Here is a 25,835-nt window from a genome sequence, read left to right as displayed (position 1 = left end):
TGAACAACCAGAAAGTCCTGCTCTCCCTAGATAGATAACACAGCTACATTTCAAAGAATAATGCTCAGAAACCTAGCAACCAATCAGCCCAGAAATTAAAAGGCACTCACCCAATCAAGGCACAGATCACACTCTGCAGGCACCATTCTCCCCAACACCCTCCCATCCCAATATGGGTTTTTGCTTTAAAAAATGCTGCTCTCAGATAGAGAGCTGGAGCCATTTTTCTTTCTTTTCACTGGCTCCCACCTACTTTCTACCTCTAATAAACCTTAAACTCTCTACTTAAAGCATGAATCGCTGTATTGTGTGGATTCCTGAATGACTCTGACCTAACATTTGGTGCTGAAACCCGGGACAGAGGACCAACTGTGGTTTAAGTTTCCTGGCCCCTCAGGTAATGGGGTAGCCTTCCAGTCAACTCCATTCCCTGAACTACAGCCATTCAGTTTTCCATGCATTCAGCATCTTCTCTCCATCAACTCAGACCTCCTTGATGTGATGCTAGCTTACCCTCATGTCTCTCAGACATCTACAACTAATTCGGCCCTAGGTAGATAAGTGATGTCTTTCTGCCCAGATCCCCCTTGGGAGTTTTGTTCAGTGTGCCATAGACAACATGGCCCACCTCAGTTGGTGCCTTGGCCTGCTTTAATGTGGTGCTCAGCTTCATAAACCTAAGAAAACCTGAGCATTCAGTCAAAACTCTCTGATGATCTGTGAATGTCTTTCCCCATTGCAGCATTCAAAGTAACCCATGGGATGCCTTAGGTGAAAGTCTGCATGCATTTCCTGACCCCCAACAGCAAGCCAGGGATGCCTGTTTTGTCGTTGTGATGGGTCATATGGGTCTTGGCTGTTAGTCTCACTTCAGCAATGTTTTGGGTGGCTTCCATAAGCCTCTAAAGGAGTAGGGAACTGTGGGTTTCCCCATGTGTGATCTCCATGAGCCTCTGATGAGCATAGTCCCAATTCATGTGAGCCTTATCCAGGGAGACCATAAGCCTCTAAAGGAGAGGGGGGACCACGGGTGTCTCACAGACAATCTCCATAAGCCTCTGATGAGCAAAGTTCCATACAGGGAGACTGCAAGCCTCTAAAGGAGCAGGGAACCTTGAGTCTCCCATGGGCGATCTCCATAAGCCTCTGACAAGAAAAGTTCCCTAACAAACCTCAAGCCTCTCAAATTTCTTAAATAGTCATGGGTAATACACAGTCACTTTTCAGTAGTTCCAAAACTGAATTACCTCCTAAATCTGCCCCCTCAGATGTTTAAACTTCAATTGAAAGGGAGAAGTAGAACCAATAAAATTTAGCCACAGTGTCCTTTAAAACAACAAAAACATTAACCAGAAAATGGCACTTTCAATTGGCAAATTCTCACTGAATTTTATAATTCCATCTGGTGCAATGAGAAGTTATCTGAAGCTGCTAATCTCAAGCCTTTTAAACTGTTCATTCCCAGATATCTTTTTGCCACTCTGTCATCTCCTACCAAATCCTCCTCCTTTACAAAAAAGCCTTCTAAGTCTTCCACTTTCCTTTCTACAAAAGTTAACCCTGAAAAGCCTTTAAACAGCTTCTGCTTCTTTAACCCTGCAAACCATCCCCCCCATAACTGTACTCCCCCTCCCAATTCCTCTCCAACCCCTTCCACTCCCCTTCCCTCATCCTTAACCACTTCTGCTTCCTCTTGCCCTTAACCCCTTCCCTTCCCAAACCTACCCCCACCCCTAACAAGTCTTAGCCTCTAATTTACAAGTACTAAATTTACATCCCAGTAAGCTGTTTCAGTATATAAATAAACTCTTGCTATGCAGTCCCTTCAAAGCCTTATCATAAAAAGTCAGCCACTCTTCTTAACTACTTCCAACAAGAAGGATATAAAGTTTCCAAAAATAAAAAAACAATTTTCTAACCACAAGTCACTTACTTAGAAATTTCCCTCTGCCCTAACAAAAAGAAAACTTATTTCTCTGTTTAATGAGAGATCATGTGAGCCTATTTGAAACCATGTTTACAAATGCCCTGATCCATGTCTCATGGGCTGTAGAGCTCCCCTCAGCTGTCCAGAAATTTTTCCTAGAGTACTGGAACTGGGAAATCCAGGTAGAAATGTCCATCAGAGACAAAAACTAAATGCATCTGAGTTAAAATAGCTTTGCAATTGAGACTTTCCCTGTGCTGGGTAAGTGTAATCTTTTGCTCATTGTGTTCACTTTGCTTTCTTTTGTTTCAATTATTCTAGAGTGTAGTAATGCTAATTAAGTTGATCCAAGGTTCATGCATGCAAACTCAGTGGGTTTAAGCCCCACTACTGTAACCCCAGACTTGTAGTTCTCCTTTTAACTTTTGTGCAGTTTGCACAGTTTGCATTTGTGTGAAAAACCAGTTACATTTAAACAGCTCCTACTCCTATGTTCTGTCTTTATGATTTCTTTTGCTATTTCTCAGCCATGGGAAACTCTCAAAATGTGCCTCCATATCCCTTAAAAACTGTTCTTAATAATTGGTCTAAATTTAAAAAGTGTCATTAAAATTGTTAATGAGTTATAGCTGCAGTCAGCTAGACTTTATGTTTGGTATGGCTAAACAAATGTCCTGAATATAGCAAGTGGTTAATAAATGAATGCAGCATAAATAACTAATTATTTAGTTTTGTTAACTGCTGCCAAAATTGCATTTTAAAATTCTGAGATGTTGATTTTAGATTGAGAGTTGTCATGAAGGCTGCTCTCTCCTAGTGTCATGATACATTTTTAGGCAAGATCAACACCCTTTCCCCCCTGTGTCATTAAGCACATGTGCACAAACATATTATAGTACTGGCAAATACCCTCCCTTTTGATAAACACACAAGAAAGGCAGAATAGATAGTAACAGAATCAAATGGTTAACACAAGATTCTCTGGAGCTTCCCAGAGTGGTGGGTCCATCAATTACTATACATTAGCTCTATACTATATTCTGTTTCTGAAGATCATGAAATATGTTTTATTTTTATACTTCCAAATAAATGGGAAATGTAGTAATTCAATGTTTATGGAGTAGAGTATGGTAAAATTATTAGAAATCATGTTTCATGGGAACATTTTGACTCAAATCTTTGCTTAGATAACTCCCCTATATCATAAAAAATATTCTGAATTATTACATTAGAATATTTTAATTTATCAACCAAATCAACTTGCCAAAGTAACCCAATTTAATACTGGATAGCAGGATAAATTAATAGTGCAAATATATTCTTCTGGTTAAAAAAGAATGAACAATTTGAAGAATCCAATAAGTAGATGTGAATGACACCAATTATCTCAATTAATACTTATATTTTATTCTCTAGTGGAACAAATCTATATCTCTATGTCTATGTGTTTGCATGTGTGTTCCTGTGTGTACTTCTGCATATATATACCCACATATATATATTAAAATAATTATTATGAGCTATTGACTCAGGTCATGTGGAAACAGGTAAGTCTAAAATTTATAAGGCTTGCCACAGGCTGGAAATACCCATAAAGTTGATGTTGAAGTCTTGAGACCAAATTCCTTAAAGGAAACATTGCACATAGCCTCCTGGACAACATTGCCCCAGCTCTACAAGGTGTTGCCACATAACTGGTGCAATAATTAAATGTTCCAAAAGACATTCCACAATTTTTTCAATCTGGGTGTTTCAGGATGATGGAGAACTTAATAATGTCAATGAATTCCACAAATTTAGGCCCATTACTGTACTTCAGTTACTTTGAAGTTATTTCCTTGATAAGAAGAAATGCTGTAGGAAATGTCATGATGAGAGATAAGTCATTGTATAAATGGTAGAAAAGGCAGAAGACTTGTGTACAGGTAAGGCAAAACAACATCCAGTGAAATGCCTTTTCTCTAAGGAAAGAAATGCTGTCCCTGACTTGATGGAAGAATTCAATGTAATAAACATGTCATAAGACAGCTAGCTGATCATCTCATGGAATGTTGTCATATTGGGGAATCACTGTTGGTCTCTGTTTTTGGCAGATTGAATACAAAGCACTGTTTGTATCAAAATTTGCCTTGAAGACCAGAGATTATCTTTCTGAGCCCATGGATAACCTCCATACTTAACAGCATGCCCATTTTGGTCATAAGCCCATTGGACAATGGCAATAGTGACTGTGTTTGACTCTTTTAGGTATTTGTTTATGAGTAAACAATGGTGATACTTTATCTCTACTTCCACATCATGACATGAATCATCAGTGCCTTCTTTATCACTGGAAATAGAGCCATTAGTATATTTACATCTAATACAATTAAAGAATCATTCCAAAACCTTCAAAATAGTCTTAACACTAATGTTTAGGTCAATGATTTTGAGTTAATTTTTGTATAAGGTTTTGGAGAGGTGCCCTGTTTCATTCTTTTGGAAACATATCCAGTTCTCCAAACCCCATTTATTGATGAGGCTGCTCTGTCCCAGTTGCTTTGGCTTGACTGCCCTTTCAAAGATGAATTGTCCATAGATGCAAAAGTCTATTTCTCAGCACTCAATTTTAATCCCTTTTTGGTATCCCTATCTTTCTGCCAGTAGCATGCTGTTCTGAACAATGTAGCTTTTTAATATTCTTCAAAGTCAGGTAGTGTGAGACCTCCTACTTCATTCCTCCTTCTTAAGATATTTTTCACTATTCAGGGTACCTTGCCCTTACAAATGATGTTGGTTGTTGTTTTTTTCTAGTTCTTCAAAGTAATTTGTTGGGATTTTAATTGGTATTGCACTGAATTTATATATTAGCTTAGGTATAGCTGACATCTTAATTATATTTAGTCTTCCAATATATGAACATGCTATGTTCTTCTATTTTTTTAGGTCCTGTTAGATTTCTTTTAGCAGTTTCTTGTAGTTTTCATTGTATATGTCTTTTATAACCATTGTTAAGTTTGTTCCTTATACTTGATTATTTTGGTTTCCATTGTAAATGGGATTTTTTTGATATATTCCTCTTGTTGCACATTACTTGTGTATAAGAACATTACAGATTTTTGTATTGATTTTGTAGCCTGCAACTTTGCTGTATTCATTGGCTACCTATAATAGTTTTGCTGCAGATTTTTCTAGATTTTCTACGTACAGAATCATGTCATCTGCAAACAGTGAAAGTTTTACTTCTTCCTCTCCAATTTGGATTCATTTTATTTCTTTCTCTTGCCTAATTATTCTAACTAGAACTTCCAGCAAAATGTTGAATAACAATGGTGTTAGTGGGTAGCCCTGTCTTGTTTCTGATCTTGGAGGAAAAGGTTTCAGTCTCTTCTCATTGAATATGATGTTAGCTGTGGGGTTTTCATATATTGCAATTATCATGAGAAAATTCCTTTCTATTCCTCTCCTTTGAAGTGTTTCCATTAAGAAAGGATGTTGAATTTTGTCAACTGCTTTTCTTGCATTATCAATAGGGCAATGTGTTTCTTCTGCTTTGATTTATTGATGTGGTGTATTACATTAATTTATTTTGTATGTTGAACCAGCCTTGCATACCTTGAATAAACCTCACTTGGTCATGGTGTATAATTCCTTTAATGTGCTGCTGAATTCAATTTGCATGTATTTTGTTGAGGATTTTTGCATATATATTGATTGAAGAGATTGGGCTAGAATTTTATTTTTTTTATTATCTTTGTCTGATTTTGGTATTAAGGTGATGTTCTCTTCATAGACTGAGTTGGGTAACTTTCCCTTTTCCTTGGGAAGTTAAGGTCTTTAGTAAATTTTCTCTGCCAATAGACTTATTGCTTTATCTCTCAGAGCTATGTTAGCTCTGCCTTTTTCTGGGCCCAAGTTGCAAGTATTTGAGGCTTTCAGTAATGGGCTTCTTAGGATAGTTAAGAAAAAAGAGAAAAAGATATAAAAAAAGAGAAAAGAAAAAGAAGGGCCCAGTATAGAATATTTGCAGTCCTTTCAGTTCTGATTGGCAATTGAAATAAAAAAAGACAAGGAGTTGAGGGTAATTTAGGAACATTCAAGAAACCATAAAAACTGGATTTCCATAGAAGGGCCCTTGACCCCTGGATTTGCATTAGTGCCTGATTCTGTTTGAGCCCAACCCTTCTCTGATTTATGTTCACTCCATATTCCAAAATTCTCTTTTTTTACTTTAGTTTTATTCTAATTTTTTTGTTTTTTGCTCTTTTTTCTAGCTGTATCTCCTCTCTGCCAGGCTGTGTGCTCCCAGATTCTTTGGTGTCTGGTCTCAATCTATTTATGGTTGGAGTTTTTGTTCCACAGTATGAGTTTTTTAATCAGTGCTGCAATTTCAGTTCTTCTGCCTGGTTCCCAGCACTGATGTCCCCTCCTCCTCAGAATTGTGCCTGGGAAAGAGGGGTGCAGGACCCCTGGCCATCACAGCTTACAGATTTTCCTGGTCTCAGCTGCTCCACACATTTGTGTGTGTTGTATGGAGTATGTCCAAACTCAAATTCCTCTGTGGTGTCTGGTCTATGCAGTTCCTGGCTATTGACCAACTGTCCCAGAGGAGTAACTGAAACCCAAAACTTTCCACTCTGCTATCATCCATCTGTTTATTTTTTAAACATTCAATCCTAAGGAAACCATCAGTGGTTCCCAGTATAATCACATAGTAATGCATTCACAACCACAATCTATATGTGGACATTTCCATTTATTTCTATGTGACATTCTGAGTTGTTTCCCTCATTCCAGTCTGGTGCATGATGGGTATCTGGTCACAGAATTACCCCAGACAGTTGTTCCAGACTGTTTAGTAGTTGTTCCTGTCTATTTCCTAGTAGGTCTATGGGACTTACTAAATTCCATACTTCCCTATCCTGCCATCTTGCCCTATCTCTCTCCTTATTACATTCTAACAGAGAGTGCTAATGTATAATTTACCCTGATTTGAGTTATTTGTCTTTTCTTTGTAATTTACTTAATCCATACTTTTATTTTGAAGATTGTTGCCTAATTACATTTAGGAATGTTCATATTGAAGATATTTACTGTAGTGGTTAATTTAAATTTTGATCTGACATTATTATATAGGGTAATAGGTTAAGTTTTTTCAAATTTATTGACAACAAACATGTCTCTTGTTTTATATCTCATATTTCATGATATGTTATATATATATAAATATATATACATATAATTTCTATCAATGTCATCACAAATTAGCATACATTCTGCAGCTTTAAACAAAACCTGTATATTCTTTCCCAGCTCATAATTCTGGCAAGCCAGATGTGTGTCTTCTAATGGGCTTATAAGGGCAAAATCAATTTATCAGCCTGTCCTGTTTCTTATCATATGTTTCTGGGGAAAATCCACTTCTAACCTCATCCTTGTCTCTGCCTTCTATCAGTTGTTAGTGGTTCAAGGATTAAAGTACCTTTCCTTGCTGACTCTCAGCTGTGTGCTGCTCTAAGCTTCTGAAGGTCATCTGCATTCCTTGGCATGTGACCACTTCCAATTTAAAGCCACCCAAAATTCACTGAATCCCCAGAATGCTTCAAAGCTCTGACATCTATCCCTACTACTAACCTGGAAATAAACACTGATTTGGCCACCCATGTAATCTGAATATCTCAGAACCAACTGACTTAGATAATTAAATACATAAAACCCATTTACAATATTACCTAGGTTAGTAGTGTTTGATTAACTAACTAGGGTATGGAATCTTGGGAGGCAGGAATTTGCTACCCAAGGTAACATATAAATTATCAAACATGTTCGCATTTGTAACTAATTCTTTACTTTTGGTTGTGGTGGTTAGTTATATTTATTATTTTTGTTCTTTTTTGTTAATAGCTGTTTAAAAGAGTGAAAAACAACATACACAAATCTTGAAGGCATGATATTAAATAAACACAAAAAGATGAGTATTGTATGAATCAGTGACATAATGTAATTAGAATATGAAAATTCATAAAGTCAGAAACTAGAATCCAGGTTAACAAGGACAGGTTGTGGGTGAGAAATGGGAATTTAATGTTTCATTGATATGGAATTTCCATTTGGATTGATGGAAGAGTTTTGGTAATGAATGTTGTTGATGGTGTCACATTATGAATGTAACTAATACCAATGAATTGAAAGTGGATTAAAGGAAATTTTTATGCTACCAGAATAAAAACAAAACCAAACCATAGAACTATAAAACAGAGTGAACCCCAATGTAAACTAAAGACTATAGTTAATAATATAATAATATTGTTTCATCAATTTTAACAAATGTACCAAACCTAGACAAAATATTAATATCAAGAAAAAATAGTTGAGGTGGGACAAGATGGCAGAATGATGAGATGTGGGTTTTGGTCACTTCTCCATGACAGTAGGTAGAAATCCAGGAACAGACTCCACAGAGAAATTTGACTCTGGGCATACTTCATATAACGCTCATGAATGTGTGGAACAGCTGAGATCAACAAAATCTGTAAGTTTTCATGGCCAGGGGACCCATGCCCCTCCCTGCCATGCTCAGTCCCAAGGGAGGAGGGGTCATCAGTGCTGGGAACCAGAAGGGAGAAATACAGTTGCAGCTCTGATTGGAAACTCAGATTGCTGATCAAAAATTCCAAACATAGATAGAGTGGGACCAGGCATTGGAAAATCTGGGAGTAGTCAGCCCAGCAGAGAGGAGACGGGGCTAGCAAAATAACTAAAGAAACACAAAAATAGAAACAGAATTTTTGGAGTTCCAATGAACATAAAATGGAGAAGGGCAAGGAACAGAATTGGGCACATATGAAAATCCAGAGGATGAGGACTCTTGTCTGAAGAGCTGGCTTCTCTGCTTTCTTGATTGTTCTTCATTGGCCCTAATCTCCTTGTCTCTTAGAATTTCAATAGACCATTAGATCTACAAGGAGGGCCCTTCTTTTTCTTTTTCTTTTTCTTTTTTTTATCTTTTTCTTTTTTTCTGAAACAATTAAACTAATAAGCCCATTACAGAAAGTCTCATAGACTTGCAATTATGGCACAGGCAAGAGCAGAGCTAAGATAGGTCTGAGAGACAAAGTAATAAGTCTAATGGCTGAGAAAATTCACAAAACACCATCACTTCCCAAGGAAACGGGGGCATCCCCTTACAGCCATTTTCATGCCTGGATGGGAATACTTCTGCCTGACACCAGCACCACAGCCCAGAGATGTGCCAAACAACCAGTGTGTTGGAAGTGTTTCCAGCAAATCACACACACACCACAATATCTGGCATGGACAATAGCCTTTCTCCCACTCACAGCTAATTGTCCCAGAGCTGGAAAGGCAGAGCTGTGTGAAAAGAGGGAAATCAATATGCTCAATTCAGCCTTCATTTCAGCAGTCTGGGAATGCCCCTATGTGGACCTGCAGCCCAAAACTTCCCTTGGGGGACAGTACTCACCTGTGATGTAGCAGTCTTCCCTCAGCAGAGGCCCTAGGAGGGCACATCTTGGAACAGGGACACACTTGCAAATCCCAGGGACCATATACCAATATGAAGGACTTGTGGGTCAGCAGCAGAGACAAAGTGTCTATCATTTTTTTGCATACAAGAGACTCATCTTAGACACAGGGATATAAAGAAATTGAAAGTGAAAGATGGAAAAATATTTCATGCAAGCTACAGCCAAAAGAAAGCAGGAGTAGTAATATTAATATAAATAAAATATACTTTAAATAGACAAAGAAGGCCACTGCATACTAATAAAAGGGGCAATTAAACAAGAAGAAATAACAATCAGAAGTATTTATGCACCCAATCAAGGAGCCACAAAATACATGAGAAAAACCCTGGCAAAACTAAAGGAAACAATTGATGTTTCCTCAATAATTGTGGGAGATTTCAACACATCACTCTCTCCTATAGAGAGATTAACAAGACAGAAGAACAAAAAGTAAATGGAAAACCTAAACAATGTGATAAATGAATTGAATTTAAAGACATATATAGAACATTACATCCCAAGTCAACAGGATACACATTCTTTTCCAATGCTCACAGAATGTTCTCCAGAATATATCATATTCTGGAAAATAAAAGAAGTCTCAATAATTTTTAAAAAATTGACATTATTCAAAGCACATTCTCTGACAACAATGGAATACAATTAAAAGTCAATGAACATCAGAGACTTAGAAAATTCACAAATACTTGGAGGTTAAACAACACATTTCAAAACAATCAGTGGGTTAAAGAAGAAACAGTAAGAGAAATTGTTAAATATAAGAGACAAATGCAAATGAGAACACAACATATCATAACATATGGGATGCAGCAAAAGTGGTACTGAGGGGGAGATTTACAGCACTAAATGCATACATCAGAAAGGAAGAAAGAGCTAAAATCAAAGAACTAATGGAGCAACTGAAGAAGATAGAAAATGAACAGCAAACCAATCCTAAACTAAGTAGAAGAAAAGAAATACCAAGGATTAAAGAAGAAATAAATGGCATAGAGAAAAAAAAAACAGAGAGGATGAATAACACCAAAAGTTTGTTCTTTGAGAAGATCAACAAGATTTACAAGTACCTAACTAGACTGACAAAATCAAAAAGAGAGAAGACCTATATAAACAAAATAATGAATGAGAAAGGTGACATTAATGTAGATCCCAAAGAAATGAAAAAAATTATAAGAGGATACTATGAACAACTGTATGCTAACAAACTGGATAATGTTAGGAAATGGACAAATTCCTGGAAACATATGAAAAACCTAGACTAACCAGAATACAAATAGAAGACCTCAACCAACCAATCACAAACAAAGACATCCAACCAATCATCAAAAACTTGTCACAAATAAATGCCCATCACCAGAGGGCTTCACAGGGGAATCATAACAAACTTTCCAAGAAGAACTGACAACAATCTTACTTAAACTCATTCAAAACATCAAAGAAAATGGAATACTACGTAACACATTTTATGAAACTAGCATCAATCTAATACCAAAACCAGGCAAAGATGCTGCAAAAAAAAAGGAAGACTTCAGGTCAATCTCCCTAATGAATATAGATGCAAAAATTCTCAACAAAATACTTGCAAATTGAATTCAAAGACACATTAAAAAAATCATACACCATGATCAAGTGGGTTTCATTCCAGGCATGCATGGATGGTTCAACATAAGACAATCAATCAGTGTATTACAGCACATTAATAAATCAAAAGAGAAAAAACAAATCATCTCAATTCATGCTGAAAAAGCATTTGACAAAATCCAACATCCCTTTTTCATAAAAACACATCAAAATGTAGGAATTGAAGGAAATTTTCTCAATATGATAAAAAGCATATATCAAAAACCCACAGCCAGCATAGTACTCAGTGGTGAGAGACTCAAAGCCTTCCCTCTAAGATCAGGAATGAGAAAAGAATGCACACTGTTACCACTATTATATAATATCATGCTAGAAGTACTAGCCAAGGTAATCCAGCAATACAAAGAAATAAAAGCCATCCAAATTGGAAAGAAAGAAGTAAAACTGTCATTTGCAGATGATATGATCTTATATCTGGAAAACCCTGAGAAACGGACAATACAGTTACTGGAGCTAATAAGCAAATTTAGCAAAGTAGTTTGTTACAAGATTAATGCAGATAAGTCAGTAATGTTTCTATATGCTGGAAATGAATAAAGTGAAGAAGAACTCAAGAAAAAGATACCAATTGCAATAGCAACTATAAAATCAAGTACCTAGGAATAAACTTAACCAAAGATGTAAAAGCCCTATACAAAGAAAACTACATAACTCTACTAAAAGAAATAGAAGGGGACCTTAGAAGATGGAAAAAATAGTCCATGTTCATGGATAGGGAGACTAAATGTCTTTAAGATGGCAATTCTACCCAAACTCAGCTACAGATTCAATGCAATCCCAATCAAAATTCCAGCAACCTACTTTGCAGACTTGAAAAAGCTAGTTATCAAATTTATTTGGAAAGAGAAGATGCCTCAAATTGCTAAAAACACTCTAAAAAGAAAAAACCAAGTGGGAGGACTTACACTCCCTGACTCTGAAGCTTATTATAAAGCCACAGTAGTCCAAACAGCCTGGTACTGGTACAAAGATAGACATATTGATCAATGGAATTGAGTTGAGAATTCAGAGACAGTCCCCCAGATCTATGGCTGACTTATCTTTTATAAGGCCCCCAAAGCCACTGAATTGGGACATAACAGTCTTTTCAACAAATGGGGCAGCGAGAGTTCAATATCCATATCCAAAATATTGAAAGAGGTCCCCTACCTCACACCCTACACAAAAATTAACTCAAAATGGATCAAAGATCTCAATATAACAGACAGTACCATAAAACTTGAGAGGATAATGTAGGGAAACATCATCTAGACTTGTATTAAGTGGCCATTTCCTAGATCTTATACCCAAAGCACAAGAAACAAAAGAAAATATAGATAAATGGGAATTCCTCAAGCTTAGAAGTTTCTGTATCTCAAAGGAATTTGTCAAAAAGGTGAAGAGGCAGCCAACTCAATGGGAAAAAAATTGGAAAACATATACCTGACAAAAAACTGATATGTTGCATATATATAGAAATCATGCAAATCAATCACAATAGTACAGACAACCCAATTATGAAATGGGCAAAAGATATGAAAAGACAGTTCTCTGAAGAGGAAACACAAATGGCCAAGAAACACATGAAAAAATGTCCAGCTTCACTATTAGACAGATGCAAATTAAGACCACAGTGAGATACCCTATCACAACAATTAGAATGGCTGCCATTAGGCAAACAGGAAACTACAAATGCAGGAGAGGATGTGGAGAAATTGGAATTCTTATTCATTGTTGGTGGGACTGTATAGTGGTCCAGCCACTCTGGAAGATAGTCTGGCAGTTCCTTAGAAAACTAGATATGTTTACTTTTTGATCCAACAACTGCACTTCTCAGTATATACCCAGAAGCTCAGTGACATGAACAGATATCTGCATGCCAATTCATAGCAGCATTATTCACAATTGCCAAGAGATGGAAACAACCCAAATGTCCTTCAACAGATGAGTGAATAAATAAAATGTGGTATATACACATGATGGAATACTATGTGGCAGTAAGAAAGAATGACATCATGAAATGTAAGAAACCATGGATGAACCTTGAAGACATAATGCTGAGTGAAATAAGCCAGGCATAAAAAGAGAAATATTATATGCTACCACTAATGTGAACATTGAAAAATGTAAAATAAATGGTTTATAATGTAGAATATAGGGGAATCAGTGATAGAGAGCAATTAGTGTAGGGGGAATGTTAATCCAGTAAGAACAAATAAGCTATAATGGGTAAAATTAGCATTCTGGGAATGCCCAGGAATGGCTTTGGTTTGTTAATTTCTGGTAGATATGGTAGGAACAAGTTCACAGAAATGTTTCTATATTAGATTATTTTCTTGGGGTAGATTAGGAACATGTTGGAAGTAAAGTAGTTATTTTAGGTTAGTTGTCTTCTTACTCCCTTGTTTTGGTTTGTTTGAAGTGCTTATTGTATTTTTTAATTTTTTTATACAGTTAATAGTTAATTTAAAAAAAGTTAATTAAAAAAACAAAATCATTGAAAAAATTATGCACAGCCCCCCTGAGGAGCTGGTGGAGAATGCAGGGGTGTTGGACTTTCCCACCTGGAGGGTTGCTGATATGCTCACAGATATAGGGGCCTGGTGGTTTGATGGGCTGAGCCCTCTACCACAGTACTTGCCCTTGAGAAGACTGTTGCTGTAAATGAGAGGCTAGGCCTGCCTATAACAGTGCCTAAGTATCTCCTCCTGAATGCCTCTTTGTTGCTCATATGTGGCCCTCTATCTCTAGGCAAACTTGGCAGGTGAAATCACTGCCCTCCCCCTTATGTGTGATCTGATACGCAGGGGAGTAAATCTCCCTTGCAATGTGGAATATGCCTCCTAGGGAGGAATCTAGACCCAGCATCATGGGATGAAGAACATCTTCTTGGCCAAAAGGGGGATGTGAAATGAAATGAAATAAGCTTCAGTGGCAGAGAGACTCCAAAAGGAGCTTAGTTCATTATGGTGAGCATCCTTATGCACAATATAGACACACTTTTTAGGTTCTAATGATTTGGAATAGCTACCAGTAATACCTGAAGCTATCAAACTACAACCCAGGACCCTTGAATCTTGAAGATGATTGTTTAAAAACGTAGCTTATGAGGAGTGACAATGTGATTGGGAAAGCCATATGGACCACACTCCCCTTTGTGCAGTGCATGGATGGATGAGAAGAAAAATGGGGGCCAAAAAAGGCACCCAGTGTTCTTTTTCCTTAATTTTTATTTTCCTCTTTAATTTTTCTTCTTATTATTTTTGGGTGTGTGGTAACGACAATGTTCAAAAATTAATTTTGGTGATGAATGCACGACTATATAATGCTACTGTGAGCAACTGAATGTATGCTTTGTATTATTGCCTGGTATGTCAATATATCTCAATAAAATTGAATTTGAAAAAAGGAAAAATGTATATGAATGTAAGGGTACTATATGAGAACTGTGTAATATCTGCATGATTTTTGTGTAAATATACAACTGCATCAATTAAGATAAAAATAGTAATGAGTATTTTAAATTTCTATTTTACTCAGTTGAATTTGACTTTTTCTTGCTTATGTTATCATAGGAATTGAATTCTTCGCTACTGCATCAGTTTTTGTTATGAGTTCATTGTTTTATTTCCATGAGTGGTCAGTTATCCCAATAATTTTTGTATTAGCTATCAAGTTTTCCAAATCATTTATGAAGTTGCAGTTAATTTTATATGTGTGCATGTTAATATAATCTTTTTAGTAAACTTTCTATTATTATCTATGGATTTCTTTATTGTAGAAAAAGAACAAACATATTACATTGAAATACATTACATTTTCCTTATGTTCTTGGTCAGAAAAGTCAAACACCATCAATATTATATGCTTTAAACTAATGTATTGATTTATGATATCTGAGAAGCAGAGCTAACATAATTATATTTGTTTTTTCTTAAAAAAGTCCTAGTGGCCATTTCATGCTTTTGTTCTCCCTCAACTTCATAGGACCTTCACAATATTTTTAGCTTCAAAACATGACTATGTTTCATAAAGATTGAGATCAAATAAACATTGAAATATCCAAAAAATTCAATCTCTGAACATCAGAATACACTTATCCCCCTTTGCTAAGTAAAAGATATACATATATAGAAATACAAGCTTTTTATATTCAATTACTTTATCATTATGAGAACAAAGTTATATGTTGACTCTTTTACCATGTCTCCTTGGGGCTTACACACATAATCATTGTTTCCTACAGAGAAAGTGTGGCTGACTAAAGGCATGCAATATTTTCACAGACTATAAAAACATCAATAAGAGATGGAAAATTATTGTCATAATCAAGAAACCCCCTTCTTTGCAAAAAGTATAGTGTTCATTCTTTTTATCTGCAATAGGTAATCATTCACTTTGTCCAACAAATGAAATAAATCCAAAATATTGCAAGAATTCTCTTTGGAGAGAAGCTATATACACCATAACATTTTCTCACATTTTGCTTTTTTAATTCATTTTCTGTGACTCTTCTTATTATAAAGTCAATAGCAGAGAAAAAGGTTCTGATGAAGGGGCAAATGTCATGGCCAATTGGGGAGGCTACTAAAAGGGAATTCCTTGAATTTGGCTATTTGTTTCAATTATTTGTTTGTCTATTTGTATATTTATTTTGTCAACTGCTAATGGTCAGTAGGAGACAATACTAGCTATAATACATTCCTAAAATCTCCTATGAGTCTTTTGCCCCTTTCTTAATGAACATTGGCATGTAATTCCCAATCTTAGACATATCTCTTTACTTCTATTTCCAATAAGTTTCACTGAGTTGTATATGTTAGCATATTTGAACCTCACCATCTTGTATACTTCCTTTCTCTTATACCCTTATTGTGGCAATATGAATATTTTTGTCAACATAGAATATATATATATATACACACAGCATTTTTTATTCTTTTAAGGCCAGAATTTTGGAATTTCAGCCTATTAGATTCACTCTAAATTTCAGTCAAATATGGTACCACCAAATTTTGTGGTATTAATTAAATTTAAATAATTTAAATAAAATATTAGCTTCTCAATCATAAAAGTTCTATTTCTGCCCTTGCAGAAAGTAAGCTTGCACAGTGCTGTTGATAATCTAGTGCTATGAAAAGGAATGTCCCTACTTTCTGCTCCTTGGGATACTCATTCCCTTTATATTGTTCTGCAGCATCATTTTTCCTAGAACCTGGGCCTTTCCCTCAGCAAGCACATGTTTGAGATGAACCCTGGAGGTCACTGAAGTTCTGCTTTTACTAGCTATCTCCGTTGAGAATGTTACTGAATTTATGTTGCTTTGCATACCTTTTCAGCCAGATAGAGAATTGAAAATATATCTTTCAGGAAACTTTGTTGCCTGACTTACCACTTGCTCCCTTTTGCCAAGTTGTGTATCAGTTAGTGTTTTAGAATTTATGAAAAAAAATACTAAGGAAAAATCACTGTAAGGTGTATAATTTGGTAATAATAATCTGATGATCTGCAGTCTGGAGAAAAAGGCATCAAAGATGCTCTAAGAAATGTAATTTTGTGCAAAATCTCCCTATAGTATAAATCTTTTTTCTTCTGATCTCATGTAGTAGAGAGACTATGGGCCTATGGAAATATTTCAAATTCAGGTGATATATTACCTGGATTAATAAATTTTGGTAACATATTGCCAAAATGTAAACCAAATAAAATTTTGTAAGCTATGCTTCTCAGATGTCATAAAGCAATACAATAGCTAGCAGAATCAAAATCAATGTTGAAATATTGATTTGAAAATAGACAGGTACAAGGAAAATTCCAGATATCTTGGTTGCTGCAGATAAATGCCTTTAAATGATGTCACAGATATAAATTAGCCCTCAGTGTTTTGTTCTAGTTTGTCTTTCCAGGCTTCAAAACACCTAAGTTGAACTAAATGCTTTGAAACCTTATTTGGCAGTTCCGGAAATTAAACCCAATTACAATGGAGGTACCCTGACCAGAAGGCAAAATGCATGATGCAATAAATACAATATACTTAGTCAACCACAGACACCTGCCACCCATTTGCTACCCAAATTTATTAATCCAGGTTATGAATCATCTGGATTTGAAATATTTCCATAAACCCATTGTCTTTCTGGGCTGGACACTCACCCTCTCATCTATGGCTCTGGCTGCTCATTCTTTGTGGCTTTCTGGGCTGGACACTCACCTGTTTTTCTGCAGCTCTGGCTACCCCTTCCCTGGTTGCTTTCTCACCCACTTGTATGTGGCTCTGGCTGCTTGTTCCTGATGGCTTTGTGGGCTGGACACTCACTTGCTTATCTATCTCTCTTGAATTTTTGAAGTTAATACTGTCCTGAGGTAGACAGTTTTCTAACTTGTCAAAATATCCACTACTTCTCTGTCTCTTTTTTGCACCTCTTATTAATTGTATTATATGCCCTTTTTTGTAACTGCCTTATTTCACTTATTATAATGTCTGAGAGATTCTTTCATTTTGATCCTTGTAGAAATTTGTCCATTTAATTTAAATTTTAAAATTGATTGGCTAGAATTGTTCATAAGATTTTTGTTTCCTCTGCATTCCCTCATCAATGGTATTCCTTTTTTTCATTTATGATATTGGATATTTCTGTCATCCTTCAACTGGCAAAGAGTGATCTTCTGGAAACCTAAATTTTGGCTTTGTTTCTCTGTTAAATGCTTATTTTCTATTTTCTGAATTTCTAGCCCATAAAGTCATGGGGAATGAGCAGCCAGAGTCACAGGCAAGCAGGTGAGTGTCTGGCCCAGAAGGCTACCAGTAACAAGCAGATGAGTGGGTGAGTGATTGAACAAGAAAGCTGCTGTATAAAGGGCAGCCAGAGCTTGAGATGAGCACAGTAGGTGTCCTTGGCATGTATCTTAGTATCTGGAATGGGTGATAACCCTACACAGCCCTGTAACCAAGTGTCCCGTGCCAGGACTGGCCATTGCAACAGGCAAACAAGTGCAGAAGGGAGTAGATTTCCATGCTTCAGGCAGCCATCTTTGCAGCTGGCTGGGAGACAGCCATTCACAGTGCCACAGCTGAAGCTTCCTTGAGGGAATTTAAGATGCAGTGGTCTTTTGATGGCATCCACTCTTCCTCCATGGAAGTTGAGGGTGTGCACAGCCTAGATACAGAGTGCTACATGGAAGTGCCAGGAACCCTCTCCCAATCCCAAGGAAACATGGGTTCCCCACAGATAGGAACTGTGGGACATTTGAACTAGAAGGGGAGACATCCAGGACTTAAGCCACAGAGTATGCCAGCCACATGCAGCTCTGGGAAAGCCCAGGATAACTGTGTCCCAGACTCATCTCCCTGCCAATTTGCATAGGGCACACACACCACCCACAAAATGCTAGTGGCCCCCACTGCACATGGAAAATTGGTGCACTGATAGGACTTCCACATTACCTGGACCCCCACTTAGTACATAGACAAAGTTGGGGAGAATGGGCTTTAGGGTAATAGGTACCTCAGGAGAGCCATCTGCTGATAGGTCAGGGGAAGTGCACTCCATCAGGCTGTAGCTTTGTCAAACTATAGACAAGTTTTCAAATAAGCCTGCATATACTGAAAGAACCCTATCAAGATAAGCAAATGCCAAGAGGTCAAAAACAACAAAAAATTATAAAGCACATGAAGAAACCAGAAGATATGGATAATCCAAGCATCCAAATTAAAAAGCCAGAGGAGACACAGAATTTGGAGCAATTAGTCAAAGAAGTACTCACAAACATCAATACCATGGCTCAGGATACAAAGCATATGACCAAGACCCTAGAAGAACATAAAGAAAAATTTTCAAGCATAAATACAGAAAAATAGGGGACCTTATGGAAATAAAGTTTCTGTTGATCAAAATAAAAATATTCTTGAGACCAAAAAGGCCAGAGTTGAAGAGGTTGAAGACAGAATAAGTGAACTCAAAAATAGTGTGATGGAAATGAGAGTAGAAAAGAAAGAATAGTGAAAAAATTGAAGTAGATCTCAGAGAAATGATGGGCAACATGAAGACCACAAACATAAGAATCATTGGCAATCCAGAAGGGAAAATAAGAGTAAAGGGCTAGGAACATTGCTCAAAGACATTGTTAGAGAGAACTTTCCAACCTTCTAAATGACATAAATATTAAAATCAAAGATGCTTAATGGACTCCAAATAGAATAGATCCAAATAAACCCACTGAAAAATGTATTGTGATCAGTTTGTCTAATCCTGAAGAGGAGAAAGTTCTGAAATCAGCAAGAGAGAATGGGTTACCACATGCAAAAGAAACAATATAAGATAAACTAGTGACTACTTAGCAGACACCATAGAGGTGAGAAAGCCAAGAATACTCTATCCAGCAAAGCCATGCTTCAAATTTAAGGGAGAGCTTAAAATTTTCAAAGACAAACAAATGCTGAGAGATTTTGCTAACAACAGACCCACCCTACAAGAAATACTAAAGGGAGCTCTACTGGCTGAGAAAAAATGAAAGGAGAGGGAGTTCTGGAGAAGTGAACAGAACTGAATGGTTTTAGTAAGAATATCATAAAGGAAATAGAGAGAGGAAAAAACACATCTGTCAAATAAATACAGAAAGATAAGTTGTCTGAGTCAAGAACTGCCTTTACTATAATAACATTGATATGAATGGATTCAACTACTCAATTAAAAGATATAGATAGGCAGAATGAATTAAAAATGTGAACATCAATATATTGCTTACAGAAGACTCATCTTAAACCCAGAGACACAAAGAATTTGAAAGTAAAAGGATGGAAAATCAATATTCTATGCAAGCTTCAGCCAAATAAAGCAGGGATAGCAATATTAATCTCAGATAAAGTAGACTTACATGCAAGAATTCCATAAGAGACAAAGAAGGACACCATATACTAATAAAAGGAACAATTTAACAAGAAGAAACTGCAATCATGAATGTTTAGGCACCAAATCAAGGTGCTCCAAAATACATGAGACATACATTGGCAAAACTGAAGGAAGCAACAGATGTCTCCACAATAATTGTGGGAGACTTCAATAGATCATCTCTTCTATAGATATGTCAACCAGACTGAGGACAAGTAAAGAAACTGAGAACCTAAACAATGTGATAAATTAATTAGACTTAACAGACATATGTAGAGCACTATATCCCAAATCACCAGGTTTCACATTCTTCTCTAATACTCATGGAATTTTCTCCAGGATAGATCATATGCTGGGACATAAAAAAGCCTCAGTAAATTTAAAAATATTGAAGTTATTCAAAGCACATTCTCTGATCACATTGGAATACAATGAGAAGTAAACAATCATCAAAGATCTGCAACATTCACAAATATCTGGAGTTTAAACAACATACTCCTAAACAATCAGTGGGTTAAAGGAGAAATTGCAAGTGAAATTGCTAAATATCTAGTGATAAATGAAAACAAGATCACAACATATCAAAACTTATGGGATGCAGCAAAGTTGGTATTGAGGGGAAATTTAGAGATTAAAATGCATACTTTAAAAAGGAAAAAAAGAGCTGAAATCAAAGATCTAATGGAATAACTGAAAAAGCTACAAAATAAACACCAAACTAATCCTAAACCAAGTAGAAGAAAAGAAATGATAAAGATTAAAATGGAAATAAATGATATAGAGAACAACAACAATAGAGAATAAATAAAACCAAAAGTTGGTCCTTTGAGAAGATTAACAAGATTGAAAATCCCTTAGCTAGACAGACAAAGTCAAAAAGAAAAAAGATCTAAATAAATAAAATAATAAATGAGAGAGGGGACATAAATTGTAAAAACTCATAAGAGGATAGTATGAACACTCTACAGCAAGAAATTAGACAATTTAAAGGAAATGGACAATTTCCTGGAAACACATGAGCAACCTGGACACATCAGACAAGAAATAGAAGACCTCAACAAACCAATTGTAAGTAAAGAGATGCAATCAGTTCATCAAAAAGTTTCCCACAAATAAAAGCCCAGGGCCAGATGAATTCACAGGGGAATTCTTCCAAACTTTCCAAAAAGAACTGACACCAATCTTACTTAAATTCTTTCAAAAAATTGAGAACATGGAGCACTACCTAACTCATTTGATGAAGCCAACATCACAATAATACCAAAAAACAGATAAAGATAGTGCAAGAAAGGAAAACTACAGACCAATCTCCTTCATGAATATAGATGCAAAAGTTCTCAACAAAATACTTGCAAATCAAATCCAAAAATGTATTTAAAAAATCATACAACATGATCAAGTGGAGTTCATTCCAGTCATGCAAGGATGGTTCAACATAAGAAAATCAATCAATGTACTACAACACATTAACAAATCACAAAAGAAAAACCAAATGATCATCTCAAAAGATGATGAAAAAGCATTTGTCAAAATCCAAAATCCCTTTTTGATAAAAACACTTCAAGAGGTAGGAATTGAAGGAAACTTCCTCAATATGATAAACAGCATGTATGAAAAACCCATAGCCAGCATAGTGCTCAATGGAGAGAGCTGGAAAGCCTTCCCTCTAAGATCAGGAACAAGACAAGGATGCCTGCTACAACCACTGTTATTCAACATTGTGCTGGCAGTGCTAGCAAGGGCAATCCAGCAAGACAAAGAAATAAAAGGCATCCAAATTCGAAAGGAAGAAGTAAAAATATTTTTTTCAGATGATCTGATCTTGTATTTGGGAAACACTGAGAAATCAACAAAAGAGCAACATGAGACAATAAACACATTTAGCAATGTGGTGGGATACAAGATTAATGCACATAAGTCAGTAATGTTCCTATACTCTAGAAATGACCTAACTGAAGAGACACTCAAGCAAAAGATTCCATTCTCAATAGCAGCTAAAAAGCTCAAGTACCTAAGTATAAACTTAACTAAAAATGTAAAAGACCTCTACAGAGAAAATTACATAACTTTACTAAAATAAATGGAAAGGAACCTAAAGTGATGGAAAAATTCTGTGTTTACAGATAGGAAGGTTAAATGCTAAGATGTCAATCCTACCCAAACACATCTACAGTTTCAATGCAATGCCAATCAAAATTCCAAGAACATACTTTGCAGACTTGGAAAAGCTAGTTATCAAATTTATTTGGAAAGGAAATATGCCTTGAATTCCTAAAAATACTCTAGAAAAGAAAAACGAAGTGGAAGGACTTAGACTTCCTGACTTTCAATCTTACTATAAGGCCACAGTTTTCAAACCAGCATGGTATTGGCACAAAGATAGACATATTGATCAATGGAGTTGAGTTGTTAACTCAGAAGTAGACCTTCAGATCTGTGGTTGATTTATATTTGATAAGGATCCCAAATCCACTGAACTGGGACATACCAGTCTCTTCAAAAAATGGGGCTGGGAGAACTGGATATCTATATACAAAAGAATGAAAGAGGACCCCAACTTCACACCTTACACAAAAATTAACTCAAAGTGGATCAAATACTTGATATGAGACCGTATCATAAAACACCTAGAAGATAATGTTGGGAAACCCCTTCATGACCTAGTATTAGGAGGTAACTTCTTAGACATTATACACAAAGCACAAGTAATGAAAGAAAAAAAAATAGATAAATGGAATTCCTCAAAATTAAAAGCTTTTGTGCCTCAAAGGACTTTATCTAAAATGTTAAGAGGCAGCCAACTCAAGGGGAAAAATTATTTGGGAACCATGTATCTGAAAAATACTGATTTTGCATAGATAAAGAAATCTTTCAAGTCAATGACAATAGTACAAACAACTGAATTATAAAATGGGCAAAGGATATTAAAAGACATTTCTCTGAAGAGGAAATACAAATCTCTAAGAAACACATGAAAAACTGTTCATCTTCGCTAGCTATTAGGGAAATACAAATCAAGAACACAATGATATCTCAAAACAATTAGAATGGCTGACATTAACAAACAGGAAACCACAAATGCTGGAGAGGATTTGGAGAAATTGGAATTCTTATTCATTGTTGGTGGGACTGTATAATGGTTCAGCCACTCTGCAGGACAATCTGGCAGTTCCTTAGAAAACTAGAGGCTGATTTATCTAAACTCCAGCAATTTCACTTGGTATATATACAGAAGATCTGAAAGTAGTGACATAAAAAGATATATGCACACTCTTGTTCATAGTGGAATTGTTCACAATAGCCAAGAAATGGAAATAAATAAAATGTCCTTCAACAGATGAGTGGATAAACAAAATGTGGTATATACACATGATGGAGTAGTTTGCAGCAGTAAGAAGGAACAAGGCTGTAAAACATATGACAACATGGATGAACCTTGAACATGCAATGCTGAGTGAAATAAGTCAGACACAAAAGGAAAGATATTATATGCTATCACTAATGTAAACTCTATGAAAAATGTAAAATAGTGTCTTATATTGTAAAACATAGAGGACCCAGAAGTAGAAAGCAACTAGTGAAGGGGGATGTTAATCTAATAAGAATATATAGGGTATTGAGGGTAAACGTAATGATATTGGAATGCTCAGGAATGACTGTGGTTTGTTAATTTTCTTGGGGCATGGTAGGAAAATGTTGGAAGCAGTTTAAGTTATTTGTTTTTGTTGTTACTTTGTTTTGTTTTGTTTGAATTTTTTTTTTAATTCTTTTGATAAACAAAGTTTAAAAAAATAAATGAATAATAGTGAGGGATGGGGAATATGGGATTTGGGAATGTAATTTTTTACTTTAACTTTTATTTTATTCTTTTTTTATGTGGTTATGAAAATGCTCACAAATTGTGATGAATGCACAACTATATCAGGTTACTGTGAACACTTGATTGTACACTGTGGATGATTGTAAGGTATGTAAATATATCTCAATAAAATTGAAATTAAAAAAATCAAGAGAACTTACTTGAATGGTGGAGATATTCCATAGTTGATCTGGGTGCTGTTTCCAAGGATATATTCATTGAACTGTACACATAAGATATAATTTATGTATTTTATATCAATACAAAAGCTGAAGAAAAATTAATTCCTCTTGGAAATACTCTAAGGATTTTGAAGTCTATTTCCTCCCTATATACTTTTCACATGAAATGGCCTTTTTTTTTGCAGATTATGGCAAATAATTGTTTGCTAAATTGTTTAATTTCCTCTATAAATTCTAATTTGCTTACATAGAATTAATTCTCTTGTAAGATCTTCAGATCTTGATGACTCCACTTTGTGTTTCTAATTTTTTCCTTGATTAGATTAGAAGAAAATTTATTCTATATTATTATATCATTGATTAATTCCAAAGGAGGAGCTAATAATTATTTTTCTCTCCTTGTTTTCTAGTTGCATAAATACAATGGTGTGCTGGTTTTGATATATTATGTCCCCCACAAAAGTCATGTTCTTTTAATACAATCTTGTGGGATCTTTGGATGAGGTTGTTTCCATTGAGATAAGACTCACCCAACTGTAGGTGAGATATTTTGATTAGATATTTCCTTGGAGGCATGGTCATGCCCATTCTGTGTGAGATCACTGGAGTCCTTTAAAAGGGTCAGGAAGAGAGATAGGAGTGGGAGCTAACAAACATGCTTAGAGACGCTTGGAGATGTGGGCAAAAGAACATTTGGAGACACTAAGCTAAGAGAGGAAGCCCAGAGTTTGTCCCAGAGAAGCTAAGCGAGGATCCCCAGATGCTTAGACAGAAAAATCCTGGGAGAAATAAACAGACACACAGGAGCTGAGTGAGAGGAACTAAGACATCTCAGAGACATTTTGGAGAAAGCCATCTTGAAACACAATTCAAGAGTAAAGGACAAGCAGTTGCCAGTCATATGACTTCCCAGCTGACAGAGGTGTTCCCAGACATCATCAGCCTTTCCTCAATGAAGGTGTCCTCTTATTGATGCTTTAGTTTGGACCCTTTTGTGGCCCTAGAACTCTAAATTTGTAACCTAATAAATCCCCTTTGTAAAAGTCAATCCATTTCTGGTATCTTGCATAACAGCATTTCTAGCAAACAGAACAAATGTTACTCTTTATTACTTTCACTTTCCTTCATTTTTTTCTGTCATTTTCTTTTTGTAACAGGTTGATGCAGAATACTGTTTTTGTCTCATATTTTATTACTGTTAGAACAAGTATTAAAGTGCATGTTTTGTTCTCTTTGAGGTTTGCTTAACTTCTATTATGTAGATTCAAATATATATGTTTATATTTGTTTCTAGACATTCTACATATGTTCTATGAGAGTTCATAGGGCAGTTTATAGTTCAGAACAAGGCTTCACAAACAAGGCATTATTGCCATTTTAGAACATGTCATTCTTTGTTGTGGGGGACTAACCTGAACACTGTAGGATGTTGTAGTGGTGGAAGCTGTGGGTCCCAGAAAAACATGTTTTTAAACTTATTTTTTTCCTGCAGATGTGTATCCCTTGTCAACAGGAAATTTCAGTGAGATTACTCCAGTTAAGGTGTATCCACACAGAATGGGGATGGGTCTTAATACTTTTACTGGAAGCCTTTATAAGAAGAATGAAATTCAGACACATAGGGAGAAAGCCAAAAGTTCCATCCAGAAGCTGGAAGTCAATGGAAGCCAGAGAAGTGAGGAAAGGCCAATATGTGTCTTGCTATGTGACAGAAAAGCCAAGTACCAAGGATTACAATCAGCCAGCTCCAGAATGCCATGGCCTTTTGGGAGAAAAAATTGAATTGATGTTGCTTTGATGATGCCTTGATTTTGGACTTCTAGCCTCAAAACTGTG

The 25,835-nt window shown here is 35.9% G+C and overlaps 1 long non-coding RNA gene across 1 annotated transcript; it reads left to right on the top strand.

The window, feature by feature from the left end:
- The first annotated feature begins 1,917 nt into the window (after positions 1-1,917).
- On the top strand, positions 1,918-25,596 carry LOC119531561. The gene is made up of 3 exons (XR_005216337.1): positions 1,918-2,188; positions 17,803-17,848; positions 25,513-25,596. It is a non-coding gene; the product is annotated as an uncharacterized LOC119531561 (long non-coding RNA).
- Positions 25,597-25,835: the final 239 nt, after the last annotated feature.

The sequence above is a fragment of the Choloepus didactylus genome, chromosome 1 (assembly GCF_015220235.1).
Source record: "Choloepus didactylus isolate mChoDid1 chromosome 1, mChoDid1.pri, whole genome shotgun sequence".
In the NCBI taxonomy this organism is placed as follows: Eukaryota; Metazoa; Chordata; class Mammalia; order Pilosa; family Megalonychidae; genus Choloepus; species Choloepus didactylus.
The sequence above is the reverse complement of the archived record's forward strand: the minus strand, read 5'-3'. Positions and strand labels throughout refer to the sequence as shown.